Genomic DNA, 21,759 nt, shown 5'->3' with positions numbered 1-21,759 from the left:
GCCTGTTCAATCAACCTGGTCGACTTCTTTGAGTCAGTCACCAGAGCTGTGGATGAAGGCAAGGTAGTTCATACAGCATACCTCAATCTGGCCAAGCCCTTTGATAACATTCCCCACTCAGGAATTATGGATAAACTCACTAAGCTACACATCAACCCCTATAACAGTAGATGGGTTGCAAACTGTCTCACAGATAAAACCCACAGTGTGAAAGTAGCTGACTCCAAGTCAGACTACCGAGCAGTCATGAGTGGAATTCCACAGGGTTCAGTCCTGGGTCCTCTCCTGTTTGGTATCAACTTCTTTGAAGTACATTCCAAGATGAAGGGACTCTGGCTGACAATGTTTGCAGATGATTGCAAGTTGGGAGCTATTAACTACTTAAGTGATGTTGACATCCTACAGAAAGGCCTCACTGAGAACAATGATTGGTGTCAGAGCCATGGCCTTAAGCTCAATGTCAAAGAATGTGTTGCCATCCCCCTTTGGGATGTCAGGCACTGCAGGGATGTTACATCACCAACAATCAGACACCAGTGTAAAAGTGCATACCCACAACCAAATCCACCACAGTCAGTCACATACCGGTAGGTCAGGTGAACTGTAGAGTATATGGACTGTGTGAAGAAATACATAATAGTTTTCCCATCACACACTACCCCTACATATAGTGGCCCAATTCTCAGTGTAGTATGAATCCTGACCATGGTACAGGACATGCTTCAGTCTGCCCCTACAAAGGCATTCAGCCAATAGACCAGCAGACACTGGAGCAGCATGCACAGTCAGATAAAAAAGGAGCCATAACACTTACATCTACCCACCTCCATACACAGCCCAAATAACATGTACACACAACATGTGTACACAATCCTGACAGTCTGTCAACAATGGCCAGACATACACAGGTACAGTTCACCTCAGAATGTACAGGCTCAGGACTGATATCTATAGCCTCTTCCCTGTAACTTGTCTGTGGGTCTACTACATCACTGGGATAGTAGGAGGAATGAAGGCAAGAAATAATGATACTAAATACATCTAAGTCTCATAGTGTATGACATCTGGACAAAGCCTGACATCATTTGGGGACAGAGGCACAGGCACAGGCATCGATTGGACATATTGCTGTCAGAAATTTAGACAGTTGCTGATGTTACTGAGTTTGTTGTAACATATCCTTCATGAGGAATATGAAGTCAGTAATACAGATGGATTTTAATATTTACTGATTGCATTCCCCAGAGTCCCTGGCTAATTTTTCAAGGACAACAACTGTCTGGGGAACAGACAAAACAGAACAGGCAAACATGTGGCTAGTCTGTGGACAGCATGCCAGTGGAGAGATATGTCAGAGACATATCACTGTCAAACGTGAAGTCACTCACTAAATGCATATCCACACAAACCCTGTCAATCTATCAACCCAGCATGTGTATAATAGCACTGATGATGACATAGAATCTGTTCACAATTCTGGAGATATGTCCCCCATGTCATTGTGCCATCTCCAAATGTCCTGTCCTGTGAAATATTCCCACCTGTCTGTGAATCTGTAGCCCACCACCTCTGTAATGTCCCTCACAAAGGCAAGGAAAAGGGTCAAGGCCCACATGAAGGATGTCCCATTTCTTGGAGCTAGCAGCAGTGTCCAGGCCCAGAGCACAAAACTATGTGGGCACCTACATAGTTTTAGGACCTTACCCATACCTGACATCTGCACATCTGCACAGAGGACATAGAGAAAGTGGACAGCAAACATGTTATGTATTAGGATGAATGTCCTGAAGGATATAAGTCTGAAACTGAAATGCATGCCATTACTACATGACAACAGCCCTTAATGACGTGGCCAAAAAACATAGTACTCTGCAGTTAATGTAATAATATCATATTAATATCCAATAGAAGATACATAAAAACATACAGCTGAAACACCAAGAACAAGATAGTGTAGTACTCAGAGTCCCAGCTCTGCATGCAGAGGTGCATAGTTTGAGTACTACAATAGGCAATCTAATTTTACATGGAAAAGCAGTGTCAAAGTACTAATTTCATAATGCAATATGTGTGGAATCATATTCATCAACCAGTCTACAGTAGCTGGTGTAACATACATGTGTGAGTGCATATAACTTGTGATACTACCCATGTATACAAAAATAATAAAAAAATGTGATACTACCCATGTATACCCAAGTGTCCTGAACAGTATAATCACACCCCTTGCTACTGTAATGAGACCGCATAAAAGCATGTTATGCACAGGAAATTAAATAAACTTATTACATGATGTCATTACTCTGCTATTTTATGAGACTAGAATGTGAGCAATGGTTACTAGGGCTGAGCTATGCTTAGCAGGTTTATACATTGCTTAAATGTGAATTATAACCAGTAGTTAGCTCTGCTAAGCATATTTGCGTACTGGTAAGCATTGGTAAGTGAAGCCTATGCAATTTAAGTGCCTATTTGTTTAACAGTGTTTTAGCACCGCTTAGCGTCATGCAAACACATACAAATCCACTTACAACTGCTTAAAAGTGCTTTAATTACTCTGTATCCAGCAGCCCTTCTTCTGGACAGCAACAAAATAACCAGCCATGCTCAATCTTGAACCTGGGATGCTATACACCATAATCACAGCAATTTACCACTAGGCCATCTTAGCTGTGAGACATTAGGATGTAATTTTATAACATATTATGCAGTACAGTCAGTTTACAATAGGAATTGTGCAATCAGGAATGATTGTTATCCACAAATATATACCTGAAAAAACTATTTACACATATATATATATATATATATATATATATATATAGAGAGAGAGAGAGAGAGAGAGAGATAGAGATGTGTGGAGATACATATAGATGTATAACAATATATAGATATATTACCAAGAAATACTGATGTGTATGTGTATATATATATATATATATATATATATAAATATATATATATATATATATATATATATATATATATATATATATACATACACGTCTCTAAATGCCCATACAAACATATGCTGATAGATCACCCATGACTGAGGCAGCATGCTCAGTTGGATACAAAAGGACCCGTGACAATCACATCTGTACCCCCCACTCCAAATAATAAGTGAACAGTATGCTGCTACAAAATCATGATAGGCCATACACAGTAGCCAGACATATACAATGACCTCTTAACAAAACAACTACAATGAGTGAAGATAGTAAACAAAAATACAAACAGCCAGTAATTCACACAAGTTCATTTTACTCTGATGTCTTTGCTAAAGCCTTCAAGGAATAACACATTACAAGAAATGCTTGTCTTAATTAGAAGAAGCAATTAACACTTAAGTACATTTAAATACACAGCCTGCAATTACACTCCTCATTCAACCCCCTAGATAATAAAGTATCACATTTAAAAACATACATTGATTCTGTACATAACAATTGTTCTTTTATGACTGTTTGATCAAACTGAGAAGCAGACTTTTTCCAAAGCAGTACCTTTTAACCCACTACACTTAATTACATCTATATACACAGTGTCCAATTACACTACTCATTTAACTCCCTAGGGGGATAAAGTATCACATTTAAGAATTTAAAATGATTCTGTACATAACAAATGTCATTTCATGACTACTATCCCTATGGTGAGAATTATTAAAATGTACAGCTATAGAACTGTCTTCTTTCTCATCAGTAATATGTCTCACATGTTCTAACAGCCTAGTTTTAAAACACTTGTTACTCTCCCCCACATAAAATATGTTACAATTTCATTTAAGAGCATTCTCCATACACCAACCTCTTGAATATGCAGAGTCCCACATATTGTCCACCCTTTTCTCTAACCAGGAATGACAGAACAAAATAGTGGTAGACCCTACCTATAAATCTTCTACTGTATGTACAAAGCCTGACATAATTTGGGACAGAAGCCCAAAAATCATAGCAATTCTTGAAATATTGCTGTTATACACTGAGATATAAAGTCTGAAACACAAAGGGATGTTATCATTTACTGATTGCAATCACCAGATTATGCAACTGATTTGCCAAGTACAACACCTGTCTGGGGAATAGAACAAACATAACAGGCAAACCTCTGGCCATTATGTGGATAGCGCTATAGTTGAGAGGTATGCAGACATGGAACATTGTCAGACTGAAACCCATGCAGAAGTAGCATGTTCAGACAAACCCTGTTAAACAAGCAGTATTCAAAACATATAACAGCAATACTCATCTTGTGCCCCTAAGTCCTGAATCTTCTCCAGCATTTAGTTGGCTTGTCTCCACAGGTTTTGTTCTAAGAGGTATTAGCTCACACACCTCCAGGATGTCTTCCTCACAGGTAATGGAATGGGCCAATGCCCACATTGAGTACTCAATTATAGGAGTGTGTTGCCATGACATTGGCTATTGGAATAACTACACAGCTGCTCTGCATGCATTCAGCAACTGGGGAACACCAATTGGTGCTCAGGCCATCACATGGTCATGAGCATTACCTACAAAAGACAAACTGCCATCTATTCAAACCACCTCTGTCATAGACAGTCCATCAGTGCAAAGCTGGAGTAGTGTGAAAACAAAGTATATATCTGTGAAAAATCCAGAAATAAAAGGTATGTGAAACAAGTAAGCATGTAACTGAATGCAGTAGGTGGTCTGTAATAATGGAAAATAGGGGTTTGAAAGCATATATCTCAACAAGACTTGATGTACTGATGTATTGCTGAACAGCACTGATGGCCATAGCATGTGGCTCTGTCTGTAGTGACTAGGCCAGCTACTGGGATATTGCACATATCCATATGTTACCTGTGCATATAACTATGAGTCACATTTTGTCTTGTAAATATAAGACAGCTATACAGAGCATGTGCAGAGTAAAGTACTGTTGCAGAAGTGTGTGTTGAAATTCTTGTGATATAGTGAGTTCATACCATTCAACTGTACAGACTTATAAGTACATGTGTGTCTGATATCTGTAGTCACTTACACATAGACTTGTGTTATGATGGGTAAACCATTGTCAAGTCTGTTAACAATGACATCATAACATAATAGCCTAGATATGAATGTGGGACATCCTCCAGGTTAGCACTGTGATATCAAAGTCTACTATGCAATCAACTTACTTAGCTATATATGTAAATAAGTTGTGCATGTTCTACTTGTGTGTAATATCAATTTCAGTGCATACACCAGACATAAATGTTTACAGGTACTGATTGTTGCATTGCCATAACAATGATATGAGTAGTAGAATAGGCATGATTATCAGGTAGTAACTGGTGAAGTGTGCAACTGTGTTATGAACCCTCTGTCCATACCTACCACAAACAGCTATCTGAACACCTACATACAGTGAATATCAAGAGTGTACCCCTGATGAAATGGAAGGTTTGTGTACTATACAAAAGTGAGACCACACAAAATCTTGTCAAAATGTTTCCCACCTTGAATGTGACCCATAACCTGTACAATTCTATTGACCAACAAATCTGTTAGGGGAGAAAATGTAAAACATAAAAAATGTACTATAAACTGGTTGCATACATATGCGCACACATAAACCACTTCTTGGTTGATGCAACTCTTGCAGTAATCACAGCATTCTCTTTTTGGTTACACATATGCCATCAATTAATAAGACTCATTAACCCCAAATAATGTTCAACTGTCATAGTAGGATATATTTCATATTTACCCAGTTGCCTGCTACAGCAAAAGCCATGGTTCACAGAGAGCTTAGAAAGCATTGAAGGGATCTCATTGTGGAAAGGTATCAGTCAGGAGAAGAGTAGAAAAACTGTCCACAACATTGGATATACCATGGAATACAGTGCAGACTGTTATCAGACAGTGGAGAAGATAGGGGACCACAGTGATACTGCAAACACCTGGACATCCATCCAAAATGGACGACATGACAAGATGACAACTGGCCATGGAGGCTGACAGGGGCCTGACAGAAACAGTGAACAAGGTGCAAGAATGTCTGCCAAGTACTGGTTGCGCATCACGTGACAAAAATATTCTGTATTTCCCATATGTCTGCCCTATAGGGTAGGGTTGCTAGATGGAAGCCTTTTCTTACACAGAAAAATGTCCAGGCCTGGACAAACATTGTCAAACAGTGCAATTCTCCAAAAAGCATGTTGGACAATGTGTCATGGTCTGATGACACTGATGTTGAAACTTTAGCCCACAATTTTAAGAAGTATGTTTGGCCCAACACAACACTTTGCATCACCAAAAGAACACCATCCCCCTGGTGAAGCATGGTGGTGGCAGAATCATGCTGTGGTGTTGCTTTTCTAAAGCTGGAACTGGGCCTCCACTCAAGAAGAAAGGAATTATGATGAACAGTTGCATATACCAATCAGTTTTGTCCCCAAACCTTCAGTCATCTGCTAGAAAGGTGAAGGTAAAGAGGGATTTTGTCTATCAGCGTGAGTATGACTCTAAGCATACATCCAAATCAGCAAAAGAATGGCTTCACCAGATGGAAATTACAGTTTGGGAATGTGCCAGCCAGACCTACACCCAATAGACAATCTGTGTGTTGCCCTGGATAGGGCTGTGGACAAGATATGCCCTCAGTAACTGACATATTTATAGCACTGTTGGAAGGAAGACTGGGAAACTATTACCAAGTAAAGATGTGCCATGATGATAGACTCTGACCTAAGATGACTGAATGCTGTCATTTTCTCAACAGGTGCTTCCTACAAAGTATCTGTGAAAGGGTGTGCACACTCATGCAAACAGCTTATTGTACTGATTTCAATTTGTATATGTTTTCCCACAACAGATGTTATGTTTTCAATGGAATTGTATAGGCTATATGTCACACTAAAGGTGGGAATAGTTTTGAAATGAGTTATTGTGGTGTCAAGTTACAATAGCATAAATACCAGGCATTGTAACAGGGGTGTGTACACTTATTTATCCACGGTAACTGTATGGACTCAGGAATACCTGAGCTGTAAAAGCCACCTCCACCAAGGTAGACTAATCCCCTTTGGTCGACAGCTGCAATAAACAAACCACATAATAAGTTCCTATGTTATTGTACAGGGCTACATAGATGCAGACAACAACTTGGAAGCATGTCCACCTCTATCTGATCAAGTATGTAAGGTCACAGGTGACTCCATGTAAGGCTAACTATGAGTACAAATCATACATAACCACACTGCCACAGCCAGTCACAAGGGTGTTTCCACATACATTGTTAGTCCCAGAGGCAACCACACAATTCACCATGTACTGGTGTTAAATCACACCACATACACACATGCCATGGATATAGGCAACCTGCATCAGACAGGTTAGGTGTGAAGATCACCCCCTGTCCCCCCATCCCTATAGGGGAATATGCACAACAACCACACTCCTCCCCTCATCAGTGGTGAGCAGGTACATATTGCCTACTGAAAGGCAACAACAGCAACTCTCCATGGGGCCTGATAACATCCCTGTTTGCATCCTATATGAACTCAGGCAAGTGCTCACAGTGCCATCACACACCATATTCAAACACAGCCTAGGCAACATTCACACGCCATCCACATGGAAGATGGCCACTGTCATTCCTCTACAAAGAAATTAATGGGGAATAGAGGTTTATGCAATTAACTGTCCATCACTGGGGGGAATATGACACATCAGAGCCAGGAGTGAAATGCAAGCTAATATTGTGCTGATAGATTACAGGGGTATGATGTAGTTGAGAGCTGGCAAGAAATATCCACTGGTGATGTGCAATTTCTGTCCATACTGTTGACAACTGTATAAGGTGCTATGATTTGTTTCACTGTTTGTCTTCCAGGCAGGATACATCATATCTGGAATCCCCCATACAGCACAGCAGAAGCCACTGAAATTGTAGAATTCCTAATACAGCACTACAACATGATGTTTGGACGCAGCCAGGAACATCTGTGGGAGCGGACCGCCTTGTGGAATGACTAGTCCACAGGTAAATGATGTCGGCCTGCACACAAGAATGTATGAGCAGGTCCGGCATCGTGCAAATGACCTCCTACATAATGCCCAGCAAATGGCTGCTGTCATAGCCAGGGAAGCAGCAGCCACAGGTGGGGGCCCACTCATGCAGCCCCCACGCAGAAGAACAGCTCTTCACCAACCTTGCAGCATCCCCTCAAGAACGGAACATCTCCATGAAGCCAGCATTGTGGATGTGGGTGCCCCCAATACAATGGACGAAGATCATGCAGGTAAGGCCCTAGTGCACATTACTACCATACTTTAGCATACATAACCTGTATCTGTAGAGTATCTACATGCATATGTCAGATAAGATAGTAGTTGTGGATGGGGTTTGGTAATGCACATAAGTGCACATCTGTGGTGGTGGGCAGCATATTTTGTACTACTGGGGCTTGTATTGTTAATGTGCAGAAATGCTGCTACACCCCCTGTATCAAGACCACATGTTGACAGTACCTTTTTTCCACAGGTATTTAGCTTTCTCTAGCCTATGGGAGTATGTAATTTTTTTGTGCTTTGTCAATACACACAAAGGCATATTGCTTGAAGTCTATGTTCACTTGTGGTGGTGTTAAATGCAGTGGATCACAGTGGCCAGCCTGAGGGCCTATCTGAGGGGTAATGTAACATTCCTGCAGCATACCTCACAACCTCTCAGTGCAAGACATGTGGATACAGACCAACAAACTGGAGGGACAATTGGGTTACGGTAGGGACATGTCTGAAACATTAATTCTATACAGTGGATGCCACAGTGTACACACCCCTGTTAATATGCAAAGTGTTTTTTATATATACAAATGAGAGACCACAATATTACATTCCACACCTTTTCCATCCTGTAATGTGACCATAACATGAACAATTAACTTGTAAAATCAAACAATATGTTCACAATTGGATTGCACAGATCATATGCCACATTTAAGGTGGGTAATGTTTTTGAATGCAGCATTGTGGTCTCATTTTATATGATACAAGAGCCTGTCATGTTAACAGGGGTGTGTGCACTTATCATAACCATGTTAAGCTTAGAAGGTTGCTGGTGTAACAGGATTTGTTTGAACATACATTCACTTCTGGTGATGATGTGTGCAAATCAAATGTATGTTATTAATTAGTGATATCAATCCCCATATGATCCCAATTGTGTGTCAGACAAACACATAGGGGTTGTGAAAAACAGAGCAAACATATTTGCCAGACATCTACATATTCTTCAATGATTTGTACAGTTGTGAGGTATGGTCTACAGTAGTTGCCACTGTGCTATACAGGTAAAAAGCAATTATGTGTATATGGGTGCAGTGTGTGCTAGGTGAATGGAAGTCACCTAGTAACAGTACTCATGCATCCCAGACATGTATATTGTTAGTAACAAGGATTGGGAATGTCTGCAATGCATAATGATGAGAGATCTGTGTGTCATGCAAGTCACATTTTGGATAATGTGAGGTCTGTATAATAGCTTTCTGCCAGCTGATCTGTAAGTGTCTGTGTGTGTGTCTGTGTGCATGGCAGCCAACCATAATGTACAGGTATTAATTTATATTTATTGTCTTCCCCTTACAGCTGGTAATGGGAGTCGGGGTCCCTCCCACTTGGGAACTGATGTCAGTGTCTCTGCAGTCTCTGACAATGATGATAGCCATAGTGAGGCACAGGCTGGGTTGTCAGGGGCTGATTCTATGCCATTGCTTGGCATCCCACTCTTGTCCACCCCATCCACACACACAGACAAAATGCCCACACATACCCAATCACTAGTGGCCATAGATGATGGACAGTTGGCAGGCAGTGGCATGGGACAGGCAAGGGTGGTGACTATGTCAAGTGTGTCTCTAGACACCAGCCATAGCCAGAGAACAGGTGAGGACCCAACAGGTGGACATGCAGTGGTGCTCAAAAGAGGCTTGCTGACTGACATGCTCCTGTCACAAGTGCCACAGCAAGTGTCACCAGACACATGTATGGACCATCATGGAGGCACAGGCATGTATTGAATGTAGTACCATACAGCTTTTCAGGGCTGTGAATGATACTCTTCCTGCTATGCATGACAACCTCCATGATCTTGCTGATGCCCACAATTATTATGCTGAGGTTATGGATAGATGGCTGTGTGAGATGGTGGGAATCTTTGACCATGGCATGTCAATCCTTGAATGTGGAATGTCTGTGATGGAGATGGCTGTCAGCAGTGTGGACATGGGACAGCACCACAAACAGCTGAGGGTCCAAGTGGCCATGCATCTTCTCACTCCCGTAGTGGCAGTACCAGCAGAACAACTGCAGGGTGGTCACTGTCCACACCATGATGCAGCAGGTCATGGGCATGGGGTCCTTGGTGGTCACAACAGGGACACGGATCCAGCAGATGCCAGTCACCATCTGGGAGTAATAGTGCATCTGGCCTTGGGCCTGGTGGTGCCTGTTGTTCCCCTGGCAGGCACAGTTCCCATGTCCGTGGCCAGAAATGGTGAACTGTACACCCTGCCATGTATGGTCCACAGATTTCCAACATACCCCTGTTTGCACAGCATACATGGCGTGACTCTATGCATCCATACACACACACATCACCATCATAGCAAGGTATCCTCCAGACTCACACACATGACCTCTGCATGGCCAATCTCACATACACCCTCCAAACATACACACATGATGTCAGCCAAATTGACCAGCCTAGGCCTCTGGCAAACCCACACCACACCCTGTGCATATGATGATACCTGTGCCACATGCCTACCATGCTAATATGGTTCTGATGCACAGGGTGAACATAGAACTTAGCAAAGTTTAGCAATATAATACTGTGTAGTGTTGACAGCCAGCATGTTAGTGGTTACACATCAGAGTGTGTAGCTGACAGCCATGATGCATTATTGTTATTAACGATGACTGCATGTGGTCTCCATAATGATTCCTGTTTGTCTTCTAGGTGTCTGTGTATCAGCAGGATGTGTGTATGCAGCTACAAGTGGAATGGCAGTGTGGTAACACATTGAGTGTGTCATATCCAGGGAACAGATGTATACAACTGACAGGTATGTATAACAGTTTTTGCATGTGCTATGTGGCTTATAGGGCTGAGGGGTGTATACAGGTAAGTGTATGGTGGCTGTCATCAGCACCTCTTGTACAGTGGACTATGGTAAGTATAGTGGGTGGAACACACCTCAGATTTGTAATTTCCACACACACAGAGAAAATTGTGTTCATCCAACACACACAGAATATTGATCACAGACACAGACACGCACAATCACAATTTCCAGTGCTGTGTATGAAATCTGTACTCATCTAGTTAGTAGTAGTACAGCATTATGCAGTCATCACAGGAGGCACAGAGCTCATAGTGTGAGTTTCCAAAGTACATGTATAATGAGTAACATAACATGCCCTCTGTGATGCTGTTGTTCACACACCTCTACATAGTCCCCCTCACAGGCAAGGTAAAGGGGCTATACCCACATGAAGTACCCAATAATAGCAGTGTGTTGCCATGCCATTGTCTATAGGAATAATGATATAGCTGTTCTGCATGCAATTAGCAAGTGGGGAACAATAATTGGTGCACAGGCCATCAGCTGCTCATAAGCATTACCTACTAAAGACAAGCTGGTGCCTATGCAAAACAGATGTACACCCTACATGTGCGGGAGAGGGAGAGGGAGAAACCGAGGAAAAGAAAACAAATAACAGCATATAACCACCTACACTTGAAAAAATACAAAGACAGGTATGTCAAAAAAGTAAACATGTAATGGACTGCAGTAGGGGGTATGTAAGAATGGGAAAGAGGAAGTTTAACATATAAGTCTCAACAAAGCTTGCTGTACTAATATATTGCTGATCAGAACTTATGGTCATAGCATCTGGGTCTGTCTGCAGTGGCATAAATCATAGATAAAGCCCCAGGAAAGGAAGGCTAACATATTGCTAATACTGGATTGTGTATTGAACCATACTGATTTTGACAATGCTAGGCCAGCTACTGGGATGTTGTGCATATCCATATCTTACTTGTGAATGCAATTAGGATATACTTGTTTGTCTCGGAAACGTGAGATACTTTTACATGGTATTTGCATAGTAAAGTACTGCTGCAGATGTGTGTGTTGAACTGCATGTTATATACTGAGCTCATACCATTAAACTGTCCAGTGCTCTTTACACTGACCATATGTGTGCCTCATATTTGTAGTCATTTACCCATGGAGTTGTGTTACATCTGTCAAATCCTTGCCAAATCTGTGAAGACTGACATTACAACATCCCCCTTCATTGTCCACTGGCTTTTCCCATTTGGGATTGCCACAGTGGATCATCTGTTGCCATTTCTGCCTGTCCACTGAATCTTGATCTCTCACACCAGCCACCTGCATGTTCTCTTTCACCATATCCAGAAACCTTATCTGAGGCCTTCCTCTCTTCCTCTTACCTAGCAGCTACATACTTACCATCCTTTTCCCAATATGCTCAGCATCCGTCAGCACATCCAAACTGATGTAATGCTGCCTCTCCAACTATGCCTTATATCACTCCAACATGGTCTGAGCCTGTCATTGCTAAACCTGTGCACCCATGTAACACCCAGTGCAAATCATAACATCTGTAACTCGGCAATGTGCAGCTCAGACTCCTGAAATGTTGTCAATGCCACTGTCTCTAACCCATATAACATGGGTGGTCTCACTACCCTCTTGTAGACCATACATATCACATTTAGTGGTACTTGTCTGACACAAATCACTCGTGACACTCATCTCCACCCTCTCCATCTTGCCTGTACTCTCTTCTTCACCTGTCCTGCATAGTCCTCATTACTCTGAAATGTTGATCTCAATCATTTGAACACATCCACCTTTGCCAACTGTACTCCATGCATCCTCAACATTCCATTATCCTCCCTGTTATTCACACACAGATATTTTGTCCTAGTGTTGCTGACCTTCATTCATCTCCTCTCTAGAGCGTATGTCCACCTCTCCAGGGTTTCCAAAAGCTGTTCCCAACTCTCAATACAGAACACAATGTCATCTGTAAACAACATAGTCAATGTGGTCTCCTGTATGATCTTGTCTGTCAACCTTTCTATCACTATTGCAAATCAGAAATGGCTCACAGCTGATCCCTGATGTCATCCCACCTCCACCTTAAACACATTTGTCAATCCCAATGTTGACCTCAATGCTCTCACACCACCCTTGTACATATCCTGCACCACTCTTTCATATAACTCTTCCACTCATGACTTCATCATACAATACCAGAACTCTTGTCTAGGCACCCTGTCATATGCTTTCTGTAAGTCCAGAGAGACACAGAGGAACTCCTGACCTTCTCTGTATTCCACCAGTAACAGTCTTACAGCAAACATCACATTGGTAGTGCCCTTTCCACGCATGAAACCATACTGCTGACCAGTACTCTTCACCTCCCTGCGTAACCTAGCTTCCACTACTCTTACTCATAACTTCATGCTGTGACTGGTCAATGTTATCCCTCTGTAGTTATTACAGCTGTGCACATCAACCTCATTCTTAACACCATACCTAAGCATTTCCTCTCCTCACACAACCTCACACTTCCCAATATATAAATAAACAGTCTGGCCAACACACCACTGCCATTTCACCTAAACAACCCCATTATTCCACAGGCATGTAATGTGGACCAACAAGCTTGCCAGTATTCATCCTCTTCATAGCTATCCTTGCATCCTCCTTGTTAAGCCATTGCACTTACTGATTCACCATATCCACATCATCCAGCCTTCTCTGTCTCATTCTCTTCATATATCAGCCTCTCAAAATATACTGTCCATGTACTCAACACACTCTCCTTGCTTGTGAGTACTTATACCACATCATCCTTTATCACCCTTATCTACTGCACATCTTTCCTAGCTCAGTGCATCTGTCTGACAAATCGGTACAATTCCTTTCATCCCAGCTTAGTGTCCAACCTGTCATAGAACTTTTCATATGCCCATCCTTAGCCTTTGCCATCTCCCTCTTTGCCATGCACATCATCTCCTCATACTCCTGCCTACTTTCCTCATCACCCTGATAATCCCAATCCTTCTTCCAAAACCTCTCTCTGTATACTGTCTGGAACTTCCTCAGTCCACCAACAGGTGTCCTTGTACTGCTTCCTCCATCCACATGTCACCCCAAGCACCCTTCTAGCTGTCTCCCATACCATCTCTACTGTACGTAACCAGATATTTGTTAGATTGTCACTGCCACCCAGTTCCTGTCTCAAATCTTCCTTGAACTCAACCTCAAAATCACCCTTTTCCAATTGGCACAATTTGATCCTTGGTGCTGCCCCCACACTCCTCCTCTTCTTGATCACGGACATCATCTTACAGACCAACATTCTCTATTGCTTAAATACACTTTCCCCTGTCACTACTTTACAGTCTCCAATCTCCTTCAAACTGGCCCTCCTACATTGGATGTATTCCACCTGTGTGCATCTTACTCCACTCTTGTATGTCACCCTATGCTCCTCCCTCTTGTTATAGTAAGTATTCACCACAGCCATGTCCATCCTTTTTGCAAAATCCACTACCATCCTACCATCTCCATTCCTTTTAACACCATACATATCCATCAATTCCCCATCCCCTCTGTTCCCTTCACCAACACGCCCACTGACATCTACTGCAATGACCAGTCTGCACCCTTTGGTACAGTCATCACCATGGTATCCAACTGACGTCATATTCCTCTTTCTCATCTATTGCACAACCAACTAGCATATGCACTAACAACAGTCATCTTTACATCATCCGCTTACAGCTTCAGAAACATCACTCTATCAGACACTTATGTCATCCTCCAAAAACACTCTTGGCATACTGTTCCTTCAGCAGAAGCCCTACCCCCTTTCTCCTCAAGTCCACACCATGATAGCACAATTGTGACCTGCCTACCATACACCTAGCCATAATTCTTTCTATTTGGTCTCTTCCACACACATAATATGTCAACCATCCCCTGGCCATCATATATGCTAGCCTGGTCCCTATACCAGTCATACTGTCAACATTAACAATTCATACCCTCAATGCCACCCTCCTAGCCTTTCTCCCCTCTTCCTGCCATATGACTGTTGGACATCCTCCATGGGATGCCTGTCACTGCAAAGGCTACTGTGCTATTGAATGACTCAAGTATGTTATAGCAATATTGAGACACAGTCACTGATTTTGTCCCATTGCATTCATGTATGCATGACATCCTACAGATATCCTGCTGTAACAGGTTGAGAGAGATGACTGCACAGCAGGAGTGTGAATACAGTGTGCCGTACCAACATAGAACAGACATGTATGTGAAGTATTACCTGTGTACATGTCAGTATGAGTAGGTGTATGTGTCCACCTCATGAAAACAGACACGAGATGCAAAATGTCAGTTAAAAAAGCTGTATATGTTGTACATGTGTAATCTTAGTTACTGTGCACCAAAAACAGTGACATTTCTGCAGCTACTGGTTGTTGCATTGCCCTTACACAGCCAAGGTTAGTACAATAAGCATGAGTATCATTACTAATTTGGAGAGGTGTCCAACTGTGTTATGACTTTGTGGCCATGCCCACTACAAACAACTGATTGAACACATACATGGCTGTATGGACTCAGCAATGCCTTACTTGTCATACCTGCCTCAACCAAAGTTGAGTAATCTCCTTTGCTGGACAGCAGCTTTACACAAACCACAGACTTGGTCCCTATAGTAGCTGTACAGGACAAAGTAGGGCCAGGAACCAACCCGGCATCAAGTCAGCCATTTTATGAACAAGAATATAAGGTCATAGGTGGATTGCTGTAAGGCCAACTATAAGTACAAATTGGAGACATCAACCAAGGACAATCACAAGGCCTTCTTTCCATATGTCTGCAATCTCAGAGGCAACAAATCAACCCAACCTGTAATGGTGTCCAATCAGATCACATACACACACACAACATAGCTAAAGGCAACCTGCTGCAGATAGGGTTAGGGCAAACATCACCCCCTGGCTCACCACCACTATAGGTGGATATGTACTGCAACCACGCCCCTCCCCTCATCACCAGTGAGCATGTAGATATTGCCTACTGAAAGGCAACAAATATAAGTATCAATGGGATGTCATATCATCCCTGTCTGCATCCTACATGAACACAGGCATGTGCTCCCAGCTGCATTACACACTGCAGTCACACCAAGCTACAGCACCATCCACACACCATCCATATGGAAGATGGCTAATGTCATCCATTTACACAGACCTGAATGAGGAATGATGGATTATGCAGTCAACTTGCTCTCACTGTGGGCAATATGACTCATCATCAGGACCAGGAGTGCAATGCTACCAGATACTGTGGTGATAAATTACAGGGGTATGGCATGGTTGTGAGCGATGGCTACTGGTATGGTTATGAATGTTTACTGGTATCCAATGTACATGTGCAGGTACTGGACATACTGTTGCCAAATGTATGGGGTCCTATGATTTTTTTCCATGTTAGTGTCTACCAGGTGCAATGTCACATCACTGGCAGGAAACCTTTTCACCAGTGGAATGCAACCTGATCATGGAAGCCATAATACAGAACCACACAGTACTGTTGGGCAGAATCCAGCAACATCTGCAGGAGAGGACAATCTGTGGGATGATCCTGTCCACGGGGTAAATACGGTGGGCTTGCATGCAATTGCATATGAACAGGTGCAGCATCATGCCACCAGCCTCATTATGCCATGCCTGGCAAAAGGCTGCTGCCATGGCCAGGGACCCCACAACCACAGTGGGGGCCCATACATGCAGCCCCCAATGACTCCAAATGAGGAGCTGCTTGCCAAGCTTGGGCCACCCATCACAATACAACATCAGGATACAAAGCACCACTTGCTAGAGGTGGTTGTCACCCACACAATGGACAAGGAGCATGCAGGTAAGGTCCTAGTGTGGATTAGTAGACTACTGTATGAGTCATACTTGTATCTGTACAGTATCTACATGCATGTGCCAGATCCGATTGCAGTTGTAGATGGGGTTTTCTAATGCACAGAAGTACAAATCTATGGTGAAGGACAGCAAATTGTGCAGTATTGGGTGTTGTACTTTAAATGTGCACACATGCTGCATCCATCCTTTACCAAGGGCACATGTGAGTCTGCTGACAATACCTCTCTCCAACAGAAACATAGGTCACTCTGGTCTGCATATGGGACAGCAGCCTGAAGCTGGGGAGCATGGAATCGTTCAGTTGTGCTTTGGCAATACCCCAGGCATGTAGAGAGTATGGAAGTTACCATGCGCACAACTATGATTAATAGACATATTGATTTATGTGCATATTGACTTATGGTGGGCTTAATTGAATTGCATCACAGTGATCACCACAGGGGCCTATCTGTAGAGAATGCAACATTAGCATACCTTACAGCCTGTCAGTGCAAGATATCTGGACAGACACCAGCAAAATGTGTTGGACAAAATGACTAAGGTAGGGGCATGTGTGAAACATTATTGCTGTACAGTGGATATAAAATGTATACACACACCTAAGATGCCATTTGTTTCTGATATATACTGATTGAGACCACAATATGTCAGTCCACACCTTTCCCAACCTTTAATGTGACCCACGGCATGAACAATTCACTTGTAAAACCAAGCATCTGGACTCATGTATTGCACCTACAAGCCTGGACAAGTGAGAGGGTAGCAGACATTGTATCAGTATGCTGTTTAGTCGGGCATGATACCTGATACTGCCATATATGTCAGTGCACTCACTGTGGCCTAATTGGTAACAATATCACATACATGGGCATTGTTAAGGCAGACAGAGGACTAATAGATTCCAAACATGTGGATGTTCCAGACACATCTGTACAGAGGACTGGTATGGCCTATACAATGGTTTCACATGCTGGATGTGAGGCAGATGCTATTATTGCACTATATAAAGTAATGGCATCAGGAGGTGGTCACCTGTCATGTATGGTACACACATCAAAATGGCATCAGCCACACAAGATATGATCAATACACACACCACTATTGAGATTAGAACTCCTACCTATCTATGTCTACTATAGTGTTACACAGTTATCAGACATGCCACAGAGTTTACACAATTTCACTCATCCAAAAGTACTTGTAAGGTGAATGGCATCAACAGGACTACTAAATTAGAATTTGTATGGTGGTATACAACTCAAAATGGTATAACCTTCATAGTACACGATTCTCACACAAACAGATATTTAGCTATTTGTATTATGGTATTATGCAGCTAGCAGATGTGCTACAAAGCTTGTACAATTTCACCTTGTCCAAAGGTACTTCTAAGGTGAATGACAACAACGGCAGTAGTAAAGTAGGGTGGGGGAAGTTAAAGGGTGGTACAGAAATCAGCAAAAAAAAAAAAAAAACAATCCAGAGCACCATGGAGAATGAGACTTCCAACCAAAAAGTTTTCTGGTTGATGTAATGGATTGTGGGTGTGTTTCTTAATTTATGGAGGGAGATTTAAACAGTTCTGTTTGGATTTTAAATGTATCTGAAGATGTTTTTGGTGTACAAAAATTAAAGTGCTTACTTTTAAGTATTAAAGCTGGTTTTGACAAAAAAAAACTTTTGGTTGGACATCTCATTCTCCGTGGTGCTGTGGATTGTGTGTTTTTTTTTTTTTTTGCTGGTCTGTTTGCTGGGTCTGCCTTTTTCAATGGTACACAAATCAAAATGGTATAAGCCACACAGTATCTCATTCACACACACACTTGCCGGTACTGAGATTAAAACTCCTGTCTATCTAGTTATTTGCATTATGGTATTACGCAGTTAGCAGATGTGCCACAAAGCTTACACAATTTTATCTTCTCCAAAGCTACTTCTAAGGTGAAAGACAACAACAGCAGTAGTAAAGTAGGGTGAGGGAAGTGTAAATTGTGGTACACAAGTCAAAAATGGTATACAACACACACTTGCCAGTATTGGTATTAGAGTTCCTGACTATCTAGTTATTTCTACTATAGAGTTACACAGTCATCAGATACACCACAGAGCTTATACAATTTCACTTACTCCAAATGTACTTCTAAGGTGAATGACATCAACAGGACTACTAAATTGGAGTAAGGAGAAGTGTAAAAGGTGGTACACAAGTAAAAAATGGTATAACCCACACAGTGCATAATTCTTACATGCACACACACACACACACACACACACACACACACACACACACACACACACACACACACACACACACACACACACTTACCAGTATTGAAATTAGAACCACTGCCTATCCAGTTATTTGTACAATAGTGTTATGCAATTACTACATACACTACAGAGCTTACTAGACTTACAACTGGCCAAAGGTGCTGATAACTTCACAGCTGAGGTAAAGTATTACAGGTGGCAGGAAGTCCGCCTTCAATTTCTCCCTTAAATCTTGCAAGTGCTTTTTGTCTTGCACCTCAAATAGCATTACAGCTTTGCACTTCAACAGGTTATTGAATCAATAAGTGGATCTCACCTGGGAGGCATCAGCAGTACTCGTTCCTCATGCAAATAACCCCAGTACTTACTAGTTATGACCACCCCTCCAGGCATGATTGAAGTGCAGTTTTTTTGTGCTTTCACCCATTAACCTGGTGTACTTGTCCATTCTGAGGCACTGTTGCAACTGCCTCATGTACAAAGACAACCCTCAACTCTAAACTCCAAACACTCAGACCTGTGTGAGTTACCCCTATATCACCAAATGTGGAAATATGCACTCTCCAGCAAAGACTGGACTAGCTAGTCAAGAGGATAAGACCAACACCTGCACCACACCATGTGGAACACATAGCTTGCCACAATACCCACTATGACAGCCCTGATATACACTGAAAAGCCACACACCCACCTTCACAGAGGCACTCAATGGACATTTACACAAACAGCACAGACCAGCAAGACAGACACCCACTCAGACACCAAGACATAGCACATGTCAAAGGACACATATGCCACCTACACAGTGTGCCTCTTAACCTAAGCTCCTAAGGCTAACCACCTTGCACAATACAGTGATCATGGATGACTAAGTGCAGTGGAACACAGATGTCCCACTAATTAAGTTGATTATGGAGGAGGTAACAGCCAACTGTCTATCACATGCTAGCATCCAACACATGACACACCTAGTCAGGCCACTCCACAATAACTACAAGTATCACTCTGTCATCATCCATGTGGGTGTGAATGACCTGAGACACACATCTCTGGACTACATGACAAGAGGCATGGTTGAACTCTCAGATTATATGGTCCAGGCAGGTATGACAGTAGCCCTAAGCAGTATATTTCTGTCACCCAGAATGATGCTGCAGTGCTATCAACAGATAATTGACTGCAACATTGGCTTGCATGTTGTGTGTCATTCTCAGGGGATCCAGTATCTCTCTGCTTGGAATAACATGATTGACAGACCTCAATGCCTTGCCAGAGATGTCCTACATCTGTCAGCCCTGGGTTTCCTGGTACAGGGTAAGTGTCTTGCCACCCCTATAGTGCCTTAATAGGCAGTATTCAAAATCAAATTATTATCATAACAGCTAGACATGTATCCAATCTGAGGGTCATGCTGCTCAAAAGTAGACATCTAACTATCAAGATGCAATCACTCAAAGCACTCCTCAGAGTGGAGGACATTGACATTTGTGTTGTAATGGAGAGATGGTTCACAGCAGACAGCAGTCCTGCACTAACAGGCTATGATGCATTCCACAGCTGTCAGCCCCCAAACATGGACCACACCTCCACAGGTGGTGTTGTCTCCATATTCATATTGGATATGTGCACCTGCAGACTAGTATCCCAGCATAAGGCATTAGAGGTACTTCCGGTACAACTGACTTTGGGTAATAGTGCAATCCACACCATAGCCTGCTATCAGTCCCCATTTATGCCCCTAGACTGTCAATGCACATTCCTCAACACCCTGGCATCCATGAAGGTCCAACCCAACACTAACATAGTAGGAGACTTCAACTAACCCTCCATTACCTCAGGAAAGTAGTCAAGCACCAGTACACTGGCCCAATGCTTCCTGGAATTCATCAGTTCCAATGCCCTGGACCGGCTCATACTGACCCCCAGTAGTGGATGCAACAACCTTGACCTGTGTTGACTACTTACATATAGGACTGTTGCTCAACCACAGTTGTCAATCTCTACCTGGTCAGATCAAAACATGATGCAATCAGCATGTAGCTCAACATCTCACCAACACTTCCACAAAAGTAACCACCTTGCAAAACCTCTCCAAAGCTGACTTTGCAGTCATAAAAACAGGGGTGGATGACTTCACCACAAACATGTACATGGATGCATGGTACTAGCCTTAAGCCAACTGAACCCAGCCACTGTCCTCCAAACACTGGAAGCCAATGTAATGGTCCCATGTCATTATTAAAGTGTACAACAGAAGTAGGACAGTGTTGCAGAAAAAGGTGGTGTTGCAAGACTGGTGAACCCCATTATTAGCCTCAAACACAACTTGGGATCCCTCATAGAATCATCTACAGGCTGCTATGAAGGCAGAATTGCAGCAGACACTGATGACTATCACAAAAGCCTTTGATAATTATATAAACAACCTCCACAGCAATAACCACAATTGCTGTGAGTTACTGCACAATGCTAATTCCTATC

The sequence above is a fragment of the Protopterus annectens genome, chromosome 7.part0 (assembly GCF_019279795.1).
Source record: "Protopterus annectens isolate FY-2018-M chromosome 7.part0, PAN1.0, whole genome shotgun sequence".
Taxonomy (NCBI): domain Eukaryota; kingdom Metazoa; phylum Chordata; order Ceratodontiformes; family Protopteridae; genus Protopterus; species Protopterus annectens.
This window is presented reverse-complemented; position numbering follows the sequence as displayed.